The 25,992-nt window shown below is 41.5% G+C and overlaps 1 protein-coding gene across 2 annotated transcripts in view; it reads right to left on the reverse strand.

Moving 5' to 3' along the window:
* The window catches only part of LOC122792288 (zinc transporter 2-like), a 502,472-nt gene that overhangs the window by 321,084 nt on the left and 155,396 nt on the right, over positions 1 to 25,992 (reverse strand). The gene's annotated exons all lie outside the window — the stretch shown is intronic.

A 25,992-nucleotide genomic window follows, 5' to 3' on the forward strand; every position in this document is an offset into this window, starting at 1 on the left:
AGCATACTCCTTGGGCTCCAGCATTTCTGTCATTCCAGACCTTTTTTCTGCTGTTGGGCACCTGCCAGGTTCTCCTGGGCCAAGCTTATGAGCTCCCAAAGTCTTGTCATGAGGTTTAGGATGTATGTCACAACAAACTCCTTGTGGGATTCGCACTCACCCTCCCACTCATGAATCAAACATAAAAGCTCCCTCACCCTACACCCATACAGCAACTCAAAGCGTGAAAAACCTGTGGATTCCTGGGGAACTTCTCGGTATGCAAACAGCAGATGGGGCAAACATTTAGCCCACTCTCTTAAACTTGTCTGCAAATGCCCATAGCATGGTCTTTAGTGTAGAGTTTAACCTCTCCACAAGACCATTAGTCTGGGGATGGTAGGGGTGATCTTTAGGTGCTTCACTCCACAGAGCTTCCACAGGACAAGCCAGCAGGTCTGACATGAAACTGGCACCTCTGTCAGTATTTCTCTGGGGAATCCTACCCTGCTGAAAATCTCCAAACCATTTGCCACCTTCGCTGTCTTAATGGCATACAGAGCCACCACCTCATGGTATATAGTAGCATAATTTACTACCATCAGAATATACTTCCCTGTGCAGTTTGTTGCACTCAAGAGGCCTCACAATATCCATAGCTACCCTTTGAAATGGCTCTTCAATCACAGGGAAAGGCAAAGGAGCCTTGACCTTGTCTCCTGCCTTGCCTACTTTTTGGCACTGCTCACAGGTCCTGCAGTACCCAGTTACATCCCTTGCAATCCCAGGCCAATAAGAGTTCTGTATAATTACGTCTCTTGGTATGCTTTATGCAAACATGACCTGCAAAAGGAATGTCATGGGCTATGGCTAGTAGTGACAGATGGTAGGCTCTAGGCACTTCCAACTGCTGTATTACCTCACCCTCTAGCCCTCCCCTCGGGGGTCCACACTCTTTACTGGAACAAAGGGTTATTGTATAGAGACCAGTTTCCTTGAGAATCAGGTGACTCCCTAGCTACCTCCCTTCAAGCCTCAAGTGTGGGGTCCAAGAGCTGAGCCTGTCAGCTCCCTTTACACAGGAAGCCTGGTATCCTCACAGTGGTGCCTCACAGTCAGCCTGGGTACTACCCACTCACCTCTGCCCTTGCAGTCAATCTGTTCAAGGGATCATCAGCACCTACCCGCAGCTGTGGTTCACCTTCAAGCTCACTCCCTGAAACAGCCACCTCATCAGCCCTAGCATCAGGTGTGGGGTCTGCCTGGGTCTTCCCCAAGCTACCGGACCTACTTGCCATCTCCAAGCCTGACTGCATGCACACAAAGTACTGCATTATCAAAAACATTCCCTATCAAGACATCTGCAGGGATATCCTCAAACACACCTACTTGCTTGCTTCCTTTTCCACTTTCCCAGTCAAGGTGAACCCTGGGCAAAGGCATTTGGAATGGGGTCCCTCATGCAGCTCGGACTGGACTGGACTGCCCAAGCAAGTACGGGTCCCTCTAACCAGTGCAGGCTTCACAATGGTTATGTCAGTGTGTCTCTCTCTCTTAGCAATGACCTGTTTTTCATCCACTAAGATAGGATATAAATGCTGATAGTTTGGTACCCCGTTGTCTCCAGACAACATACCACTGGCATACTGTTATTCCCACTTGCTGCCTCCCCACCTTGCCTCCATGGACATCTATATGATAGACAGCCCCACTGGCTACATTTAAAACACTTATCCCTTGACCTTGGTCGTATACCTGAAGTAGTGGCTTCCCCAGTTACTGGTGGACTCTTTTGGGGTGGTTTTAGGCTGCCCACCATGGGCTCCCTTACATCCATATCTAGCATTGGGTATCCGTTTCCTGTGCAGAGATGCCCTGCCAGCTAAGTAGAGATCCCCTTTTTTCCCCAGCGCATCTGCAGAGTTACATTCTTGGCCCGCCAACCAGATTCTTATGTCACAAGTGGTGACCTGGCACCCACTCCCCCACCAATGAAAAATAAGTGGGTAACTCAGCAATGTGATCTCACACACTTTCATCTGCCTTGCATCTATGCTCGTGAAACTTTTTTCTGGAAGCTTCAGATGTTAAAGTAAAGAAATGTTTACTTGAATGTTTTATCATAGTTTAAGCAATACCAGCCAATTTAGAGACTGCAGTTAAGCTTTAACATGGAGTAAGGTGGTCAGGAACTGGTTATTCCCTTCTTCATTACCTCCATGACCCTGACGAAGAGTCAGCATCTCCCTCTCATGTTGACGCTGCTTCTTGTGTTCTTCAGCCTCCAAACACTGCACACTCTCTGCTCATTCTAATTCCATCCATTTCTCCTTTCCTTCAGCCTCTAAACATGGCAGTCTCTCTGCTGATTCTAATTCCAAACATTTGGCCTTCAGTTCAAGTATGTAACTCCTGACAGTTTTCAAGTCCCCTGAGAAAAAGGTGAACTGTCCTATTTCTGAGGACTGCAAATCCCCATCACCAGGCTGGTTATCCTCCTGGTTGCTGGTCTGAACTGTGAACTAAGGCTGAAATAAATTCCTCTTTAGTCAGGTTGGCATGCACCAGTCCTTTGGCTTTGCAAAGCTTGGTCAACTGGTTCTTTATCGGCTTGCCATAATCCTCTGCTGACATCTTTGCCTGCTTTCCCTGAATAAGCTAAACTAACAAAAAAATAAAAACTGTTGTGAAAGTGAAACTATGTTTACCTTGTGGTTGCTTGACAGTACAACCACCTTCAGTGACAACTACCTACAGGCTACAGAAGTTCAATATCCACACCACTGCTCACCAATATGCGATGTCCCCACTCTGGGCCACTAATCAAGGAGCCTGAATCCTCACCACTGACACAGGAGAGGGATGTTGACTTGAAACAAAAATTGATACACCCAGTATTTCCAGATGCAGCTCTCATCAATCACAATTTCCTTTAAGAGCACACAGGGAGTACTCAGTTGGGGGGCTAGTTTCTCTCTCTCTCCAGATCCCCAATAAGACTCTCCATTGGCATAGCTGTAGAGTTGAGTCACTAACCAAGTGCCTAAGACAAATTCTCCACAACTCTCTTTGTGAAATCAGTGCTTCGTGCCCCTGCTCCAAGCAGCTGACACAGATTTGATTTTCATGCACCCACCCCTGGGGAAAGACTGGCATCGATTTACTAACTATGCCACCTTCTGCCCAGACTACAGTGGCTATAAAAAGTGTACACACCCCTGTTAAAATGCCAGGTTTTTGTAATATAAAAAAATGACAAATTTCAAAAATGTTCCCACCCTTAATGTGACCTGTACAATTCAACTGAAAAACAAATTTGTTAGGGGAAATAATATAAAAATAAAACAAGTACAATAAGCTGGTTGCATAAGTGTGCACATCCTTAAACTAATACTTAGTTGAAGCACCTTTTGATTTAATTACAGCATTTCTTCTTGGGTAGGAGTCTATCAGCATGGCACATCTTGGCTTGGCAATGTTTGCCCACTCTTCCTTGCAAATGTGCTGCAAATCTGTCAGTTTGCGAGGGCATCTCTTGTGCACAGCCCTCTTCAGGTCACCCCACATATTTTCTATTGGATTTAGGTCTGGGCTCTGGCTGGGCCATTCCAAAACTTTAATTTTCTTCTGATGAAGCCATTCTTTTGTTGATATGCATGTATGCTTGTGGTCATTATTGTGCTGAATGGTGAACTCCTCTTCATCTTCAGTTTTCTAGCAGATGCCTGAAGGTTTGGGGCCAAAAGTGACTGGTATTTGGAACTGTTCATAATTTCCGCCACCTTGACTAAAGCCCCACTCCCAGATGAAGAAAAGCAACCCCAAAGCATGATACTGCCACCACCATGCTTCACCGTGAGGATGATGTTCTTTTGGTGATGCAAAGTGCTGTTTTTGCGCAAAACGTACCTTTTGGAATTGTAGCCAAAAAGTTCAACCTTGGGTCTCATCAGACCATAACACATTTTCCCACAAGCTTTTGGGAGACTTGATGTATTGTTTTGCAAATTTTAGCCAGGCCTGGATGTTGTTCTGTGCAAGAAAAGGCTTCTATCTTGCAACCCTACCCCACAGTCCAGACATACGGAGAATATGGGAGATTGTTGTCACTTTTACTTGCAAGAAATTCCTGCAGAAATCTTGGCAACCTCCCTGACCAGTTTTTGTCTTTGTCTTTTCAACAATTTTGGAGGGACATCTTTGCAACGTCACTGCTGTCCCATATTTTCTCCACTTTTTGATGACTGTCTTCACTGTGTTCGATGGTATATCCAATGCTGTGGAAATTTTTTGTACCCTCTTCCTGACTGATGCCTTTCAACAATGAGACCCCCCTCTGATGCTTTGCAAGCTCCATGTGAACCATGGCTTTCACTGTAGGCAAATGTGTAAATGTCAGAAAATCCTACTAGGACAGCTGAACTTTATTTGGGGTTAATCAGAGTCTCTAACTGATGGCAGGTATGTTCCCAAGAAAACTGAATGCTGTAATTAAATCAAAAGGTGCTTTACCAAAGTATTAGTTTAAGGGTGTGCACACTTATGCAACCAGCTTATTTTCAAGTTTTTTGATTTTTTTTAATTGAATTGTACAGATTTATAGGTCACATTAAAGGTGAGAAACATTTTGAAATTATTTATTGTGGTCTCATTTTTTATATCACAAAAACCTGGCATTTTAACAGGGATGTGTACACTTTTTATATCCAAAGGTAGTTAGCCTAGTATGAACCTATGAATCAGTGTATCTGCCCTAGGGCATTTATAAGCCTAGCCAGAGTGCGTTTGGCTTTTGCCACCCATTTTACATAAATTTTACTATGCCCTTTTTCGAGGTTAGTTTACTGTGCCTCTAACAGTGACACAGAAGTGATACCCGGGGTAAACCTACGATCTCCCTTCCACTCATCAAGATTCCTCTTGAAGAGAGTCAGTGACGGACTCTGCCTAACTTGGACTGGGATTTTATTCCAGAGTGAAGGGAGCCTCTGGGTTATGAATCTGTCCCTCCAGCATCTTATTTATTTCAGTGCAGAGGTTTAAGTCCCTCGAGCGCGTAGCCCGATGGGATTTGGATTTTCTGAGGTGCAGCATGTCCATTAATTCTGGGTTGGGCATGGCTTTATACATCAGGCACAGATCGCCTCTAAGCAGGTGGTATGCAACAGAGTAGAGCTGGAGTTTCTTTAACCGGGCAGCATATGGCATCTGTATGAGCCCTTTGATCCTCTTGGTGAGGTACTTTTTGGGTCTTTCTAGTTGCTGCAGGGGTCTGGTGAGGTACATCCCGAAAAGGGCATTGTACTCAATTATGGGCCTGATGAGGGATAAGAGGCATAACTACCTCTCCTGATCTAGATGTGAATCCCTTCATGATTAGGTGGGCTATATAGAAGGTTTTTCTAACCACTTTGGCCACGTGGTTGTCAAATGAGAGATTGCCATCAACTTGGGTCCCCAGGTCCCTAATTATTTCTTCCGTACTTAATGGATTACCACCTATGTGGTAATTTGGGGGCACTTTGTTTTTGCCAAAGGGGGTGACTATACACTTTTTGGCGTTTAGCTTGAGGCCATGGCTCTGGCACCAGTTATGAGTTTCTATGAGACCCTTTTGGAGGATGCTTGCATCACTGGGGAGTCGATTATGGCACCCAGTTTGCAGTCATCTGCGAACTTGGTCAACCACAGTCCTTCTGTGTTGACTTGCACCTCCAAAAAATATATACCAAACAAGAGAGGTCCCATATATACCAAACAAGAGAGGTCCCAGGACTGACCCCTGGAGAGCTTATCTATGATGCCCGAGTGAGGTATTGTATCGAAGGCCTTTGCGAGGTCCAGGTAGGCTGTGTGGACCACCTTCCCCTTGTCAATGGCCTTGGTGACCGTTTCAAAGAAATCAACCAGGTTTAAGAGGCATCTGTCCTTTACAAAGCCAAACTGGGTAGGATCCAGTGTCTGTAGGTCCCCAATATCCTTATTTATAAGTTCCATGATGACAGGATCTGTTGAGGCACCACCTTTGTGGAGAGGGACCACTGTTGCTGTACGCCACTCTTTGGGTACATAACCTGTAGTAAGGCTGAAAACACCAAATCAGTTCTAACACTTTCACTAAACAGGCATCAGGAAACCACAAACATCACCATAAAGAGCACAGTCCAATGAATAGTCCAAAAAGCAGATTTAAAATCCTTTAATGGAATCAAGCAACGGCAAGCGCTTTCATCTTATAGGCTCAGGCCAAATACAAACAAACATAAAAGGAGGAATATATATATATATATATATATATATATATATATATATCAATAAAACTATTTCTGTGACATCACATCCTGCTCAAATTTTAAATATATTGCTTAAACCTACATACAAGACGTAGGTAATATCATAAAAATGTATATAAATTACTATTAATATGGAATGCACAAATCTAATATCTCACAATATACATCTCAAAAATTTAATAAAAGCAAAATATTAACATACTTATAAAACATGAAATATATATATCTACATATAAATACAGTATTAAACACATAAAACACCATACCATAACAAACAAAAATTATGCATCACACAAATATTATAACTAAATTAAAAACATTAATCAGGTAGGCAGACTATTTATGTTAGATAGTTATAAACGGAACATTAGGTTCTACGTTCGATTTGTAGATGATTTGTTTCTTATTTGGAAATCTGGATACACAGAACTATGTGAATTTTTAGAACAAATTCTTTAATTTCTTGAAATTTACTACGACGGCTTCTGAGCATTTTATATCATAATTGGATGTATTTGTAGAGAGGATGCAAAATGGCTTATTAAATACTGGGGTATATAAGAAATCATGTTATAGAAATTCTCTGTTGCATAGATCCAGTATGCACCCCAGATTCATTTTTAAGAACATCATTAAAGGACAAGCCATGAGGGCCTCCCGCTTGAATCCATCGGAAATGGGGTATAGGAATGAAATACATAAGTTGAGACAACATTTGATTGAGAGATCATATAGTTTGGAAGAAATAGAAGAGCGTCTCATTTCTGTTGATACACTTAGGGAAAGTAGAGCTTGCCCATACTATACAGATAGAAATCAGGTCAACCAGAGTTCGAGTAATGGGAATCAGTGGAATGTAATGCATATGCGAATATGCATATACCATACTCAAGACACTGGTGATGTTAGGAATGCTTTTATAAAATATTGGGATATCTTGAAGGTAGATCCTAATATCTGTGAGATAGTAGGAAATACCCCAAAGTTTACATATAAGAATAGATTTAACTTATATAGGAGGTTATGTAATTATGACAGGATGGAATCGGGATCCCTTATGAACACTAGTAGGCATGTAACTAAACCATGCCAGAAATGTAATTATTGTAGTTATATAAATAGTACAGCTACATTTGTACATCCTGTTACACAACAACGCTATCATTTTTATCCCCTGGCTGATTGTAATTCTCAACATGTGGTCCACTTGGCCACACGTGGTTATGTGCCCCGCGTTTTACGTGGGTAAAACAGATATGGTCTACTTGGCCACATGTGGTTATGTGCCCCGCGTTTTACGTGGGTAAAACAGATAGACGGTTAAGAGATAGAGTTAGAGAACATTTGTATAGTATTAGAGTGAAATCCGATAAGAATGCACTCTCTAAACATACCATTCAAACTTCTGTGGAACAGGAGTTCAAATTTTTAGTCATTTACATCAATCAGCCTACTGTTAGAAGGGGTGATATATGGAATAAAACAGAGCAAAATGAAACCAAATGGATTATCAGGTTGAGGGCTGATCACCTACCTGGCTTAAATGATAGAGTCCCTATTAGACCCATTTTGAAAGCGAGGGGGCTTAGGAAATAACTGAACTCATTGCCTACCTGATTAATGTTTTTAATTAATTTAGTTATAATATTTGTGTGATGCATAATTTTTCTTTGTTATGGTATGGTGTTTTATGTATTTAATACTGTATTTATATGTAGATATATATATATTACAAGTTTTATAAGTATGTTAATATTTTGCTTTTATTAAATTTGAGATAGATATTGTGAGATATTAGATTTGTGCATTCCATATTAATAGTAATTTATATACATTTTTATGATATTACCTACGTCTTGTATGTAGGTTTAAGCAATATATTTAAAATTTGAGCAGGATGTGGTGTCACAGAAATAATTTATATATAGATTCCTCATTTTATGTTTGTATTTGGCCTGAGGAAGCCTATAAGGTGAAAGCTCAATTCCATTAAAGGATTTTAAATCTGCTTTTTGGACTATTCGTTGGACTGTGCTCTTTATGGTGATGTTTGTGGTTTCCTGAGGGTTTGAACCGATTTGGTGTTTTCAGCCGTACAGGTCTCCGTTCATTGTGTTTTGTTCTACTTATATTCTTTATTGGAGACCTGCATACAAAGCAGCTATTTTTTTCTTTATAACCTGTAGTAAGGCTGAGATTGAACAGTAGCTTTATGTTGGGGTTCAGCTATTCTTGGAGTTCATGTAGGACGCAGCCCGGGACACAGTCTGGTCCCATTGATGCTGTGTTTTTTACTTTTGAGAGGGCGGCTCTTACCTGAACATCTGAGATGTCAGTGGGGCAGCACTCTGCTGGGATAGATATTTGCTCTTTTGGAGGGGGGGGGGAGAAATTTGCGCTGAACCTGTCAGCCAGGATGTTGGCAATGTCAGTGGTTTCAGTGTACTTTTGTATCATTTTGGACTAATTCTGAGCATATCTGGGAGTTCCCACCCAGGTTCCTAACATAACTAAAGAAAGCCTTGTGATTATCTTTAGTGTCTTGTGCAATTTTTCTCTCGAAGCTGGCCTTAGATGATTTTATGAGTGCCCGTAGTTTTTTGCTAATACTGATCAGAGATGCCTTCCCTTTTAGGGATTTTGCTCCATCATGTAGTAGCTTCCTCCTCTTATTGTATAGTTTTGTTTATGGCTGGGGTCCACCAGACAGGACGCCTGCCTTTGGGGGATTAAGTCTTGTTTTTATTTGGGATTGCATGATCCATGCATTCCTGAAGGTGTTCGTAGAATGCATTTATAAAGGATTCTGCGGTCTGAGCTGTATTTTCCACAGGCCCGGGGACTTTGAAGGATTCTACCTCGGTTTTGAGGAGTGTGAAGTTTGCTTTAGAGAGTTTTTCACTGTGGTTTTCTGGGCAGGGGGTGGGGTCAGGATGTGGATATCCAGTGAGATTAATTTATGTTCTGATCTTACCAGCGAGTGATACACTTCTGGACTGGAGCATAGAGTCTCCATGTTGGTGATGATCAGGTCCAGTATGTTTTCCCCTCTTGTGGGAGTGGTGACAAGTTGTTCCATAGCATTTGAGTTTATAAATTCTAGGAACCTTTGAGTTAGGGTGTTGGAGCTAAAGTAATGCTCCCACTCTATGTTTGGGTAGTTGAAGTCGCCCAATATAAATGGTGTTTGGAGAGACCTTCATATTTTCCAGTGTTCTCAGGAAGGCTGAGTGGGGTTCCTGGGTTTGGGAGGGTGGTCTGTAGCAGGCTATAAACTAGAAGGCAGTTTTACCCACTGGTCAGTTGCACATGGATAGTCTCCGCTGCTTCATACTGTGGTGTGGGTATCTTTGACGAATATTGATACTCCCCCTCCTTTTGTGGTTCAGTCAGAGTTTTGGGACCGAAAAGCATGGCATGAGGTATAACCTGGTAGTGCTGGGGTGCTTTCGGGAGCCTTGAACCAGGTTTCTGTTACTGCACTGATATCGATGTTCTCCATGCTAAGGAGAGTTTCGAGTGCGTGCATCTTGAGGTTTAGACTTCTGGCGTTGAGTAGCATTACTCTTAGTTTCTTATCCCTTGTGATACCTATGGAGGTGGGTTTGTCTTTTGAGCCTTGCCTAAAAAAGGCACTATGGGGGTGGCAAGAGCCTTTGCCAATATCCAAAAGCCCAGGGCTGACCGGTGCAAGCCGTCACTAGTGAAGCAACGTGGCTTGTCGAGCATGTCATCCCAGGCTAACAGGCATTGGATCCCCTTTGAATGACACCAGTACTTAAGCCAATTGCTGAAACTGATAATCTTGTCTTCATATTGTGGCATCATTCTTGGTGAGGAAAGATGCTACTCAAGGTCAGGGTCATACTGGCCTGGGCTACATGCTCAGAGAGCTCCTTTATGTCTCTCTTCATGTAGACCAGGGAGGTACATCTCCGGTCATTCACACCAGCATAGACAATGAGTCATATTTGTACTTGCCTTGGTGTGACCCGAATGCTTGTGTTATGTGGCGGATCCTAGCGCCCGACAGGCAGCTCACCGTGACCTTCTCCTTGTTCAGCCTAGTCAGCGGGACGTCAGTGTGCCCGACAATAGAATCACCTATTACAAATGTATCAGGTGTGTTTTTTAGCCTTAAGGGCTGTGATCGTTTGGCACACTGGCTTTGTGAACTATGTGTTGCACGTGTTTTGTTTTGGGGTAGCGGTTGCTTGGATGTCTGCTTTGGAGGTCTCTGTTGCTTAGGCAGATTTTTATTTAGAGCCTCCGAGTATGTTTTTGTGTGTTTATGTGTTTGGTTTGCTGTCGTGGTAGGTCTATGTGAGACTGGAATTGTAGCGAGTGTTGTTACCTTCTCCTCCTGACTGGTTACGCCAGTACTGAGTTGAGAGTGCTTAGCCTCCAGTTTGGCTATATGGTTGCATCTCTCGCATATGTTGGAGCTTGTTGGGAGGAGGAGAGGGTTGTCTGTGTACATGAGGCAGTTGTAACATTGCCTCAAGATTCCCAGATTCACCAGCTGGACCAGAGAGGAGATTGACAACTGACCTTTGGACATGCTAGAATAGTATTGGGAATTCCTTTATAATTGGGGAACAAGGTACTCAAGGGGAGTTTGAGGGTGTAGTGCTTTTAATTTTTTAGTGCTGACTTATATAATTGCTTTAGTGAGCAAGTGCTAGGCTTTAGATTAGGAATAGGGCGTTTCTTTTGAGAGCTGGAGCAATTCCAAGGGAAAAAGTGAAGAGCAGACTTTGTGGAGCCGAGAATGGTTTAAACCCAGTTAAGCTGCGCTATGCGCAAAATCGCACAAAGCCACGCTAAAGCGGGTTTTATACAGGAGGACTTGAAAGAGCTAGAAATTGGCCCAAAATGGCCAATAGACTACCAGATTCTTGCACTGGGAACACTCCTCCAGGGATAGATAGGCTGCTCTAAGCTCCCCACTCCCACCGGTGAACAAAGCAGCCTCCTTTTATCCAATAAAGGAAATAGGCAACACAGGAACTTTCCAAAAGTCCAGAATACAGCAAAGCCTGTATTTGGACTACTCTAGGTCAGGAAAGGCGGGAAACGATGATAATTTTTTGTTTTTTTTCTTTTTTGTTAGCAAAACAGTAGAAAAATGCAATAAATATCTAACACAGGCTAGCGCACTTGGGAGTGTGTAGCCTCAACAGGTAAATGCAACAAACAGGACAAACTTTAAAAGTGCAAGTGAAAAAACAGCTTAAACTGTTCAAAATAAAAGAGCAGAAATACTTGCTATTTAGCTAGATCGGACAGTCGCCCAGGTAGTGGCAGGAAAAAAAAACACTTGCAGTCGCTCTTTTAGCCTCTCTGCTGCTAGCACCACTCTGCAGGACCACGAGGAGCTTGGCTGAGTAGTAACAAGCGCAAAATCCGCGCCAAAGCGGGTTTTATACAGGGGGACCTGAAAGAGCTAGTCTATTGGCCGTTTTTGGCCAATTTTTACCAGATTCTTGTGCTGGGAACACTCCTCCAGAGATAGATAGGCTGCTCTAAGCTTCCCACTCCCAATGGTGAACAAAGAAGTCTCCTTTTATCCAAGAAAGGAAATGGGCAACACAGGAACTTTCCAAAAGTCCAGAATACAGCAAAGCCTGTATGTGGACTACTCTAGGTCAGGAAAGGCGGCAAACGAGGATATTTTTTTTTTTTTTTGTGAGCAAAACAGTAGAAAAATGCAATAAATATGTAACACAGGCTAGCGCACTTGAGTGTGTAGCCTCAAAAGGTAAATGCAACAAACAGGACAAACTTTACCAAATTATACTGTATTAATATTAATTTCACCCAAATGATAGTATCTGGCTAATGCAGCAAGGCTCAAGATTAACTACTTCTCTTCCAGTATCCTCTAGATATAAAATGTTCATTTATGTCCAGCAGAATGCATTGTTGGTACATTTTAACACTGTTACATCTTTAAACACAAGCAGCTTTACAAATACATTTTTCAACACAAGCATCTGTACAAATTCATTTGACATACAAATGACATGCAATTCAAGATTCTAGCTAGCTGTGCTGGAATATGTAAAAAACATCCACTGCCCTACTTCTGGCATAGCTGGCAATGCCTCACATAGTCACAACTCGAAAAGAAGAAAAATTACTAATGCGCACTCCACTGATGCTTTGGAAAGGGTCATCTGAAGATAATAAATGTAGGTAGGGAAATATGTATAGAGAGTTTTCAGTCAAAGCTTCAGCCACAATTGCCAAAACTTTGGTAAAAACAATGGGTACTAAATGAAAAACACACACAAACCCAAAAGTTATCAGCAGAGAGAGTGAAAGAGGGCTCTCCTTTGTTGACCCAAGTAATGACATGCCAAAAGGCTAATAGCAGCACCACCCAGGCACCCTGTGACATAGATAAACGAGACCATGAAGGGTTATTATTTAGACTCAAACAACCTGCATCTATTTAAGTCACAAGGTCCAGAATAAGACAGAAAACATCTGACTTTCAAGACCATGAACAGTGGCAGTCCCCCCACGCACTGAATGAGGGACAGTTTCTACAGCTTCTTTCGACATTAGGGTCCAAGCTTGTTGAGCCCTCCAGCGGAGATTTTTTTTTTTTTTACAGAATGGGGATCCTCAAGTTCCACAATGCAGCTTGGGGACACCACATCTGTGAGCTCTTACAATTGCTTTCCAGGCTGAGGCAAACAAAACTATTGCCACCCTCACAGATGACGCAGATCACAATTAGAACTGGTAGCTCATCCTCTTGACTGTTGCAGGAGGAAACAAGGTCAAGTCAGACTAATGAGCCTTCCTTAGAAGATTGTCTTTTGGGGTTGGCTGATTCTAGGAAACAAAGGGAGACAACCCCAGGGGGATCAAAAAGGACCTCTTCTACAGTGATGGACTGATCTGCCAAATCCTGGGTTTAAACTCAGAGCTGGCATAGAGTAGGGAGGACTGGGCAACTGCAGGAGACTCCTAGGTCACAAGTGGAAATAAAGTTCTTACATTAACAAAGTCTATGCAAAATTTAAAATCACCCCCAAAAAATGTTAAAAACCATTGGACCACTCAAGCAATATATAAATCTAGTGTTTTCATATTTTTAAATGACTAAATATCCTCAGAACACTGAACAATGCAAAACCATGTACATTTATAGCAAAATAAGGCCTACGTTGCATACAGATGGCTAATTTTGGATAGATTTAACATTTGATGAGGTGTGGCAACATGAAATGATAGCTGCCATACAAACGCCTTCCTTTTTAACATAGAGTTATCACAATAATCAATCAACTATGTGCTCCATACCAAAGAAAAACTTTTTGGAGTCTGCACAACTCATGAATGTTTACACTATGCATATGCATGCAGTTTAATGTTGATATTGTTAACATGTTCAAGAATTTCTTGCAGAAAACTTTCTAGTAGACTTGCCACCATTAAAAGACCCACAAAGTTCTGCACACAGCAATAAATATTTTTAGTACTAAAAGAATAGTTTCAGAAATTCAGATTATATCTCATTTTAATGGCAGATACACAAATACAATTTACCAACCTCAATACGTCTACATGGCTTGTAAGACCCACGTAGGTGGATCCCAACTTCTCTATTACTAACTTTAGGACTTTTAACGTTATTAGAATGTGCAAACACATCTTGGAAGTTTACATTACTTTGAATAATACCCACTTTTACAAACAACTTGGCTCAAATCTTTGTCAAGGTTATGGCCGGTTGGGTGAATTTGTAAGCCTAATTTGATAAAAAATTTAATTTTATTTAAACATATTCGCTGTATAGAAGGGGGGTAAAGTAACAAATCTATTTCTGGCCAAGAGCAAACATTACTACAGCAAATCAGAGGCCTAGTGGGCACTTCCGTCCTTTTTTTCAGCATTTGTTAGTACTGCTTTAAATTAGCCACATTTTCATGGCCTAGAGCTTATTTGCTATAAACTGCTGCATGCTGATCTCTTAAGCGACTAATTGTAATTAACTCTACTAGACAATCTGCTACAAGCTGATCTCAAACAAATTGTAATTAATTCTACTAGATTTGATCAAAAAACAATCCCTGGAACAAATGCTGGTTTTATTGAATTACTATGACAACTAAACACATTTTTATACTTTTTTCAGTAATAAAGCCAAGATATGCTTCTGATTTACTAAACTGAAATTTAAGAACAAAGCTCATTTCTAGACCTCATATTGCTGTTGAACCTTGATGTTTTGTCATTTACTATTGGCCAGTGTGCTTGAGTCTTTTCAGCATTTGTCCGCATTGTTGTAAAATTTCCCATCTTTGCATGATGCTATGTCAAGCACACAGGAGCTGCAACATGCAATAGATGCAGGCATCATGACTAACCATTCTCTTAATGTCACTCTCAAATCTTGTTAGTTTAGTGATACTTGTCTGCACAATCGCCCAATCAGCCATACTGTGTACTACATGCCCTCCAAGCAGTCTCCAGCAACCCATAGCTGCTCATACTTCACAGTTGCTCATGAATTCTGTGCTGTCCATCACAGCTGCAAGTCAACCAAACTTACTTCATTTAGTCAATGCAGTATACTCCTGCCAACACAACCTAATCTTCCATAAACAGGGAATTACAGACCTGTAACAGTCTGAACAGCCTCATAGGCAAAGCCATGGAAAGACATCAATAATGACACCGGGAGCCTCCAAACACTGGACCCATCTGGATTCACCAAGGGTAGGTCATGCTCATTCAATCTGGTGAACTTTTCTGAAAGGGTCAAAGTAAAGAAAGGAAATCAAAGGTTACATGCCACACACCTCAACCTGGTCAAAGTCTGAGACAATCCTCCACTAAGACCTAGTAGAAAAGCTAAACAAACTGGGAATAAACCCCCATGTCATTCAATGGATTGCCAGCTAGCCCACAGATAGGATGCAGTAAATCAAAATATGGGAAGTTACCGCCACAAAAGAGTGCAATCACCAGTGGAATCCCTCAGGGTTCTGTGCTAGGACCTCTCCTGTTTGGCATCTATTCTCTGCAGTAAATAGAAATACCAAAGATCTGTCACTAAATTTACAGAGGACTACAAGCTAGTAGTAGTCATGGAATTCCCAAATAACAGCCATTTAGGAAGAAGGTTTTTCCCAAAGAAAACAGGTGCCAAAATCATGGACTGAACTAAATGCTAAAAAATGCATTACACTGCATCTTTTAGGAAGCCATCTACCCTGGGGATACACAGCATTGACAATATACCCCTAGGATCTGAGCTAATTAATTGAGAACTTGTGTAGACAGTGACCTAATTTTTTAACAAGTGCCCATTGTCATAAAAGACCTAGATACAATCCCTTTGTTGATGAGCTGTGCAATATAGATCTAGGGATGTCACTGTCTCCCCTTTACTCAGCCCTCATTAGGCCAATCACAGAATATAAATGCCTCCTTTGGCATGCAACAACTAGAATGCCAACAGAGATAGCTTTCTAAAAGGATGCGCCCTATATTGACCAACTCAAAGCCCTATCACTGTACTCTGTAGCCTACAGACTGCTAACAGGTGACCTATGTCTGGCATACAAGGCATCCCCTGACCCAATACTGATAGATTTATTGCACATCAGCAAGTCCAATGGCATCGGAAATGCTTGGTCAGGGATCTAAACCTGTCAGGGATCTAAACCTTATCTGCAATATCAACAGATTAGTTTGGAGACACGTGCAGATCTCACAGAGGATACCGCTGCTATGGAACAGACTCTCCATCCTTATAAAACAAAGCTCATCCCTGCCCATATTCAAGTGCAACTTGGATCTATGGATGAGAAACAGAAAATTTACCCCAGGACTTGAGAAACAGAAAATTTACCCCAGGACTTTCCTCATGTGCTACTAATGGACAGAGGCAGCTCCTGAATAATTCCATGCATGGGTCCCCTCAAATTATTTACGGTATGATCTCAAATTATTACTAGGGGTAATATAAATTTATTAACCATGGGACTGGCAACACCAATCCAACACCAAATGTGATAGCCACGTCCTTTTTAGGGCTTGAATTAACCAAGGCATAAAAAGGCCCGCAGGGGCAGCTAGCCTAGTGCTTACCTATAAACCTAAACCACCTCATTTAGCTCCTACTATAACAATGTGCTAGGCAGTGCACCAATCCATAAGAAATCCATAGTTACACTCCTGCACAGAACCACCACATAACTACCACATTTAGCTACAGATAGCATTCAGTGTAATTATAATCAATTCTCTAAACCTCTGGATTAAATTGAAGGTCAGCCTGCTTGCTTCCCTTCTGTTATCAGCCTCATATCACTTGGTATCCTCAAACAATGTAATAAACGTTTTACGTTTAGACAAATTCTGTTTGTACAAGACAAACATACTTCAATGGAGGCCTCACTTTCAATAATAAAAACATGCACTGTAAGCCACGCACATCCATCACAATTTGGCTATAGTGTGCAGAGTGCTGGGTTTGAGACTTGCAAGGGCTGATTATTTATTGCTTCGCTAGTGACGGCTTGCACCAGTCACCCCTGGGCTTTCGAACACTGGCTAAGGCTCTTGCCACCCCCATAGTGCCTTTTTTAGGCAAGGCTCAAAAGGCAAACCCACCTCCATAGACAACACAAAGAAAAAGAAACTAAGGGTAATGCTGCTCAACGCCAGAAGTCTAAACCTAAAGATGCACGCACTCGAGGCTCTCCTCATTATGGAGAATATAGATATCTGTGCAGTAACAGAAACCTGGTTCAAGGCTCCTGAGAGCACCCCAGCACTACCAGGTTATACCTCATACCATGCTTTTTGGCCCCAAAACTCAGACCGGACCACAAAAGGAGGGGGGAGTATCCATATTCAAAGATACCCACACCTCCAGGTTAGTGGCACTGCACGAAGCATCGGAGACTATCCATGTGCAACTAACAGTGGGCAAAACTGCCTTTCAGTTTGTAGCCTGCTACAGACCACCCTCCCAAACTCAGGAACCCCACTCGGCTTTCCTGAGAACACTGGAGAATATGAAGGTCTCTCCAAACACCATTATATTGGGTGACTTCAACTACCCAAACATAGACTGGGAGCACTACTCAAGCCCCAACACCCTCGCCCAACGGTTCCTGGAATTTATAAACTCAAATGCTATGGAACAACTGGTCACCATTCCCACAAGAGGGGAAAACATATTGGACCTGATCATCACCAACATGGGGACTCTATGTTCCATACCAGATGTATACCCCTAATTGGTAAGATCTGACCATAAATTAATCTCACTGGACATCCATATCCCATCCCCACCCCCAGCCAAGGAAACCATGGTGAAGAACTTCTCAAACTTCACACTTGTCAAAACCGAGGTGGAATCCTTCAAAGCCCTCGGGCCAGTGGAAAATACAGCCTGACTGTATCTGACTTGATTTCAAAATATAGCATTGATAAAGGCTATAACATAGCCGAAACTGGTTTGCTGCTTTGCTTAATTATTCATATCATATACTTTTCTTTATGAACTAGTTTAACTTTTGGTCGAGCGACACAACACTGCTGGGCTCATTTTTTTTGGATCATTGACTGGGTTGGGCCATGGTTTGTTGTCGCGGCGTGCTCGTCTCTCTGTGCAGTGGAAAATACAGCCCAAACCGCAGAATCCTTTACAAATGCTTTCTATGGACACCTACAGAATGCATGGATCATGCTATCCCAGATAAAACCAAGACTCATTCCTCCAAAGGCAGGAGACCTGTCTGGTGGACCCCAGCCATAAATGAGCTATACAACAGAAGGAGGAAGCTACTACATGATAGAGCAAAATCCCAAAAAGGGAAGGCATCTCTGATCAGTACTAGCAAGAAACTACGATCCCTCATAAAATCATCTAAGGCCAGCTTCGAAAGAAAAATTGCACAAGATGCTAAAGATAATCACAAGGCCTTTAGTTATGTCAGGAACCTGGGCGACAACTCCCAGATATGCTCTGAGTTAGTTCAAAATGACAAAACATACACTGAACCCACAGACATTGCCAACATCCTGGCAAACAGGTTCAGTGCAAACTTCTCCCCCTCTCCCCCCCCCCCAAAAGAGCAAATGTCTGTCCCAACAGAGTGTAGCCTCCCCGACATCACAGATGCACAAGTGAGAGCTGCCCTCTCCAAAGCAAAAAACACAGCATCAATGGGACCGGACGGTGTCCCGGGCTGCATCTTACATGAACTCCAAGAAGAACTGAACCCTCACAAAGTTACTGTTCAATCTCAGCCTTACTACAGGATATGTACCAAAGAAATGGCGTACAGCAACAGTGGTCCCACTCCACAAAGGTGGTGCCACAACAGACCCCGGAAACTATCGCCCTATAAGCCTAACTAGCCTGGTCTGCAAAGCTATGGAGCGTATCATCATGAAACTCAGACAGACATTGGGAACCTCCAAACACTGGATCCTACCCAATTCGGCTTTGTTAAGGGCAGATCTTGACTCTTGAACCTGGTCGACTTCTTTGAAACAGTCACCAAGGCCATAGATGAAGGGAAGGTAGGCCACACAGCCTACCTGGACCTCGCAAAAGCCTTCAACACAATACCCCACTCGGGCATCATAAATAAGCTCACCAGCTTAAATATCAACCCCTATGTCACAAGATGGTTGCAAACTGGCTCAGGGATAGAACTCACATGGTCAGAATTGCAGGTGCCATGTCAGACTCTAAACCAGTTACAAATGGCGTCCCACAAGGCTCAGTCCTGGGACCTCTTTTGTTTGGTATATATTTCTCTGAGGTACAGGCTAACATGGGAGGACTATGGCTGATCAAGTTCACAGAGGACTGCAAACTGGGTGCCTAATAGACATGCTGAATGACACAAACATCCTCCAAAAGGGTCTCACAGAGATGGATAACTGGTGCCAGAGCCATGGCCTAAAGCTAAATGCCAAAAAGTGCATAGTCATCCCCTTTGGGAAAAACAAAGTGCCCACAAATTACCACATGGGTGGTAATCCATTAAGTACGGAGGTAATTGGGGATTTGGGGACCCAAGTAGATAGCAATCTCTCCTTTGACAATCACGTTGCCAAAGTGGTTTGAAAGACCTTCTATATAGCCCACCTTATCACGAAAGGGTTCACATCTAGATCAAGAAAGGTCATTGTGCCCCTCTACTCATCAGGCCCATAATTGAATACAATGCCCCATTTGGGATGTACCTTACCAGACACCTGCAGCAACTGGAAAGACCCCAAAGTACATCACCAACAGGGACTCAAACAGATGCCCTATGCAGTTAGGCTAAAGAAACTCCAGCTCTCCTCAGTTAATTACTGCCTACTCAGAGGCAATCTGTGCCCGACGTATAAAGCCATATCCAACCCAGAATTAATGGACATGTTCCACCTCCGGAAATCCAAATCCCTTAGAGCTACATGCTCCATGGACTTAAACCTCAGCACAGAAATAAATAGGACATGCTGGAGGGACAGATTCATATCCCAGAGGCTCCCCTCACTCTGGAACAAAATCCCAATCCACATTAGGCAGAGTCCCTCAATGACCCTCTTCAAGAAAATCTTGACGAGTGGATGGGAGATCGTAGGTTTACCCCTGGGATCTCTTCTGTGTCCCTACTAGACAGAGGCACAGACAGAGGCACAGTCAACTAATCTAAAAGGGTGGCAAAAGCCAAATGCACTCTGGCTAGGCTTATAAATGCCCTAGGGCAGATAGGTTCATAGGTTGATACTAGGCTATGTACTCTAGCTCACACCAAGATGCGTTATGCTGAGACTGAAATAAAATCCTCCACAAAGCCTCCTAGATCCACAAGGACAATGTTTCACCTAAAATCCAGCACCACATAATCTCAAAGCACACTTTCGGCAAAGAATAAACCCAGAGTTAAAAATCATCTCAAATCCACTACACCAGAGCACTCCACAAATATGGTTTGTGATTGGTGACTAATCAGGCACATTGATTCTCCATTCACTATGCTGACATCAGAAATACTCAGTCTAACCCTTTTCCACAATATCAAAAGAATGGTTTGTAGGGACAAGTTTATCTTGCACAGGATACTGCTGCTCTGAACAGACTCCCCATCCACATAAAACAAAGTTCATCCCAGTCCTATGTGATGGCAGATGGTTGTTCATATGTCAGGATCACTGGTATCTCGAGGGCCCTTAAGACACTTTCACCCAAGAAATACCACATGGGGATAAATATCACATGGGACACAAAACCCTGAAGGATATCCTGAGAAACAGGTCAGAACTTTCCATGCAGGTCACAAAGACTGATCCTGAGTGGGATCCTTCCTTCTATAAGAAGGATGCCTCGGTATAATGAAAAGACAACTGAATTCTACAAATGGCTAAACAGGTAGTGTCATTCTGGAGGATCCAGTATACATCAGCATGGGATAAGATGCTTAAAAACAGTCGCACTTGCTTTGCCAGGGATGGCCAATGCCTTCAAGTCCAGATAATGGATATCCCAATGTAACTAGCATAGCAAATTCAGAACAGAATCACATTTAGTATCGTGCAGAACCACCTCAAAGTCTCAATAACCAACTGCCTGAACTTGAGACTCTCCTACATTTGGAACATGCCCACATCTACATAATTATTGAGACTTGGTTTAAATATTTAGGAAGCATTCCTTCTACACCTGGGTTTTGTGCCTAACATGCCTTTATACTCCATGGCAACTGTGGTAACATGTCCATAATTGCTTGGGAATGTTTTGGGAAGAGATTCCCTGAAACTCTCAACCTGAATTCAATGAATTCCAAATCACACTAAGCAGTACCATCAGTTTATAGCCTACTACAAGACACCCTCCATGCCCCATGAAAATAATTTAAGGTTCCTAACCGTACTGGATGTCCTCATAAATAAGAACTCCATTATTTCGGAAGACTTAATCCACCAAATAAACTGGAGTATCTATGCCTCCAATGTATGACATGCCTAAAGGTTCTTCAATCTATGACAGGATACACCATCATCCTACAAAACATGTCCTGGATGATTAGATGAATATTCACAAATTTACCCCAAACATGAGTGGCCTAGTTTGCCTTCGGCGGGTATAGCCTAAGGGTGGGTATTGGCAAGGAGGAAGTGGTCGTAAGACTCAGTTCACTTGAATTTCCTGGGAAACTATGATCCTATGACTTTACTGTGTATTTGAATGAACCCTTTATGTTTTTAAAGTTTCTCTATAATTGTGGAAAAACACTTATTTGCCTTAAGTATGAAATTCTACAATATACAGAAAACCACAATTCATAAACAATCCAAATAGAATACCTTGTGGCTGCTAAAGGTGACACGAATAGAGAACACAACAGTACAAACGATAAGCCAGACTACACCATCATGACTGTTAAAATAGTCATTTTAATAAAACTAGAATTAAAAATAAAAAAAAAAAAGACAGGTGAAAAATTCAAGAAAATCCCATCCAAATGAGAAGCACTTTCGGCTATGCCTTCATCAGATCGTGAGGGAGTTAGGGTTCCTTTTACATTATTAAGTTGTCAATAGCCAATCTTATTTGCCTTTCACAGCATCGCCCTCTTTTGTGATCTTTGGTCCAATCAGATGTCGAGATTGGGTACACACCTTCAAGTTACCTAATCATGGTTCGCCTTCCATTCAGAATAGGTCTCAATGGAACTAGGGTATTTAAGCCTGTTGGGCGGTCTACTCTCAGGTTAAATTATCCATTTTATCTCATTCTTCCCTGTGATGTTATCACCTTTTTTCACCCCTGTTAACATACACTCCAAAACCTCGAAGCTAAAACTGTAACATCAAAATGTGATTCGCTAGTGCGTTTTGTGGATCTTTGTTACGTACATCTCTTAGAAGTCTCAAGATTAATTAACCCGACAGACTGCCCACCAGGCTAGTTCCAAATATGGTTGGCTATTGACAACTTATTAATGTAAAAGGAACTAACTCCCTCACGATCTAATGAAGGAATAGCCAAAAGCACTTATTTGGAAGGGATTTTCTTGAACTTTTCACCTGGTTTTCATTTTTAACTTAAAGGGAATATTTTAACAGCCCTGGTGTAGTTCGGCTTATCGTTTGTACAATTCATAAACATGTACCTTCATTGCTATAATGTGTACTCAACATACATTTAAAAAAGTGTCGTCAGGGGAGAATCCAGTAGAATATCTGGGTTAACAAGTGAACGTGAAGTTTTGCACAAGAAATACTTGAACTAGAAAGATTTATGGAAAGTGGTTGTAACAGGAATTTTGTACATTACTAAACTTCGACAGTTAAAGAGATACTGTTAAGGAAAATAAAGGGACTCAAGTTTAAGGATATAATTGGTATGGTAATCAAGAAATTCAGCTTTATTTCCAGAAAAAGGACATGTTGGTACTGTAGAACATTTTGAGAAGGTTTCATGTCTTTTCAGGATATAAAACAAATGAAGATAAAGCAAAGGGTATAGCAGTTAGCTATACTCTCACATTAATTCACTGGAGGAAATCATAAAAGGAACCAAGGAATTAGAGCAAATAACCAGGGAGGGAAAGGTAAAAAAGAATGTGATGAGACGAAGCAGAAATTTGGACTATAGGTCAGAGATGGTTATCAGTGACTGGTAGGAAGGCAGAGTACAGGCAAAATGAACGGGAAAGAGGAGTGCTAAGTGAAAGACAGAGGAGTTTTTACTTGAGGCCAGAACACAAGCTGCTGTTAAACAGTATAATTAGCAGTATAAAATAATGTACAACTATAAAAATCAATTGCAAGACATTAGAAAAGAAAGAGTGGCAAAAACAGAACTGACAATTTACAAAAGAACAATGGAAAGACATCTGTAAGGCTCCCAATTATGCCACAAACTACTGAACATTTCTGCATGGAAGTGTTTACAAGTCCAATTTACACCCAAAGTAGACTTCAGCACGTGTCATCTACTCTAGGAAAAATCCTGTTAGAGGTACTGTGGAGGAAGAGAGGCAATTCAGAACAGATTTTAGAAATGCAACAAGTTGGCAGATGTTGAGTACTTTTGTCATAAATGTTTGGTGGACAAATGGCTGTAACTAAGAAATTACTCTTCTGAGCTGGGATATATGATATGAACTACCTAGACATACTACAGCCTTATGGAGGGTGGCCTAATGGTTAAGGTGTTTGCCTTACAAACACAAGGTATAGGGTTTGAGTCTCACAAGGGATAATTGGCTAGGCTTAAAATGGCTTGCAAGGGCAATTAGCCTAGTACTAATCTATGAATCTATTAAGTTTAATGCTACTGGCTGCCAAAAAGCAACTACGAGAAAATGGAAAATCTACAACTGTAAGTATGGACTATTGAAGGAGATAAAACTTGAACGCAGAGCATTTTAAAAGGAAGAAGCAACTTTCATAAATAAATGGAAAAGGGGCAATACATAGAAAATAATATCCTTAAAGAGCACTAAGGTTTAAGGAAATCCAGACTGATAAATGTATGTAATGCTGTAGAGTATATGAAATTGTTAAAAGAAACCTTACATGTATACAGCATAACAAAGGAAAGTGTTAATATGGTTTGTCTGCATTACCAATTATACTTCTGTTACCATTTAAAATGCAATGATGCAATAAAATGTTTTAAACAGTTAAAATGTACTTCTTTATTAAAGCAGTTTACCCAGTTACAAAATGAGATGAGCAATAAAAAATACATTTTGGCTTGTCCCATAACATTTATTCTGGATGCTGAAGATTTGAGATGGGTTGCTTATAATCGCTGGCATATTATTAAATGTAATCAGCAGTTGAAGTGTTAAGTAAAAAAGCATTTGTTTTTATTCACCAATAAGCATAAAACATTCAGAATATGTTAATTTGTTAAGATAAAGCATTATGATACATCAGAGACCTATAGTTAGTAATAGAGAAGTTGGAACCTACCCATGTGGCTTCTGCAAGGCATACAAATATATGTTAAATGCTCTTAAATCAATTACATTCACAGTAAAACACATTTACAGCACTAATTTTAGATGAACTGTTTTCTCCATATCGCAAGTATATCTCACTGTTTGCACAACTTTTGGGTCTTTTATGTTGGTAAAAATATTTTAATGCTTTCAGCTAGATTTTTGAAAAAGGTTAATGTCACCAAGAATAAATTGCAGGCAAATGCATTGTATAAGCAATCAAGGAGTTGTGCAAACTTCAGAAAGTTTATTTTCTTTGGTACCATATACTTGAGACATTAATGGTGGGGATATTAATTCTATGCCAGAAAGGAAATTGTTAATATGACACAAGATTAGATGTTACCACACATCAATTTGAACAATTTAATCGAATACTTGTTAATGAATTTGAGTAGCTGATTTCTGGATTGATTGTAAAGGTAAGGCTCATTTATGTTATAAATGTGGGTTTGTTTACTTGAAATATACAACCAATAAACCTTATATTGCCATTGTGCATCTTACATTTTTAATAATGCTTAAACTTTTAAAAAGTAAGAACTCCCTTTCATGTTAAATGTCCACCCACTCCACTAGTTTAAAAAACTCCCACTAAAACAAGACCTCTATTTATTGCAGTAGTTAAGAGCATAGATGTGCTTACATTCACCGCTGCAGTATTCTTTACAAATGCGGATTCCCTGCCATGAAGCCCACCATCTAGACAGTTTACCAAACTCTACCATTGTTTTAAAGGTACACTGAATGTCACCTGCACACTCCTTGCATAGGGTAGGGCATAAAGGGGACATTCAGGCATACCATCCTCAGAACTTATTTTCCGCCAGTCCGAACGCTGTTTGAATGGTTGGTCTGTCACCTCTGTCCATTTTTTTTTTCTGTTTCTTGGCATTCCTGTGCTTACTCCTGTTTGCTGCAGTCCTCACAGCTGCAAGCACTCAGTTAGGGTTTTGGTTATCTTTTTCTGTTTGTTTTGTGCTGTTTGGGGTTAATGTCATCCAGGAAGGGTAAATGCCAATGTGGGAGACTTGATTCCTCAAAGACCGCCACGATAAAAAAAAGTGCCTTTTTTGCCTATGTGCTGCTCATGACCATGTGTCTCAAATTTGTCAGGAGTTTGTCTCCCAAAAACTCTTAGTAGGCTTTCTTACCTTTCCTTGTATCTTGAGAACGAGCGCCTTAAGCTTCGCACTGCAAATACCATCGAGGGAACGTCCTGAAGATCAGCCATCGGGGAAAAAGGTGCATAAGGCAAGACCAGAATATCCTGCTGTCCAGCCTCTGCCGGGAGTTTTTCCTGAGGTTATTATGAACCCATAGGCTCACGCAGTTTTGTCAGATTCTTCTACCATGTCTGGGTTGGAGGCTGGTGAGGATATGGCAGGCAGCACATCCAAAGAAGCTTTGCAGTCATCTATTTCAGGCATTCAGAGGAACCACAGGTGACCGTTTCCAAGTGGTCAATAGTGGTTCTGCAGTTTTTCTTTAAGGAAGGGGTTCCTACTGCAGTTGTGGAATGCTGTCCAGAGTTTGGGCTTTCTCAGGTATCTAGAACAGATGTCCCCTTAAAAAGAAACAGGAAACTAATCTGGTTTCTTCTGCTCCAATGGATCTACAAAGTGAGTGGAAGGCCTTTACCCAGGAGTTATTTAATGCTTTATCCTCAAGGGGTTTCAGTTCCTGCTTCTCCTTGGTTCTCTTCTTCTAATAAAAGGCCCGGAGAA

Source organism: Protopterus annectens, chromosome 1.part2, assembly GCF_019279795.1.
Source record: "Protopterus annectens isolate FY-2018-M chromosome 1.part2, PAN1.0, whole genome shotgun sequence".
Lineage (NCBI taxonomy): Eukaryota > Metazoa > Chordata > Ceratodontiformes > Protopteridae > Protopterus > Protopterus annectens.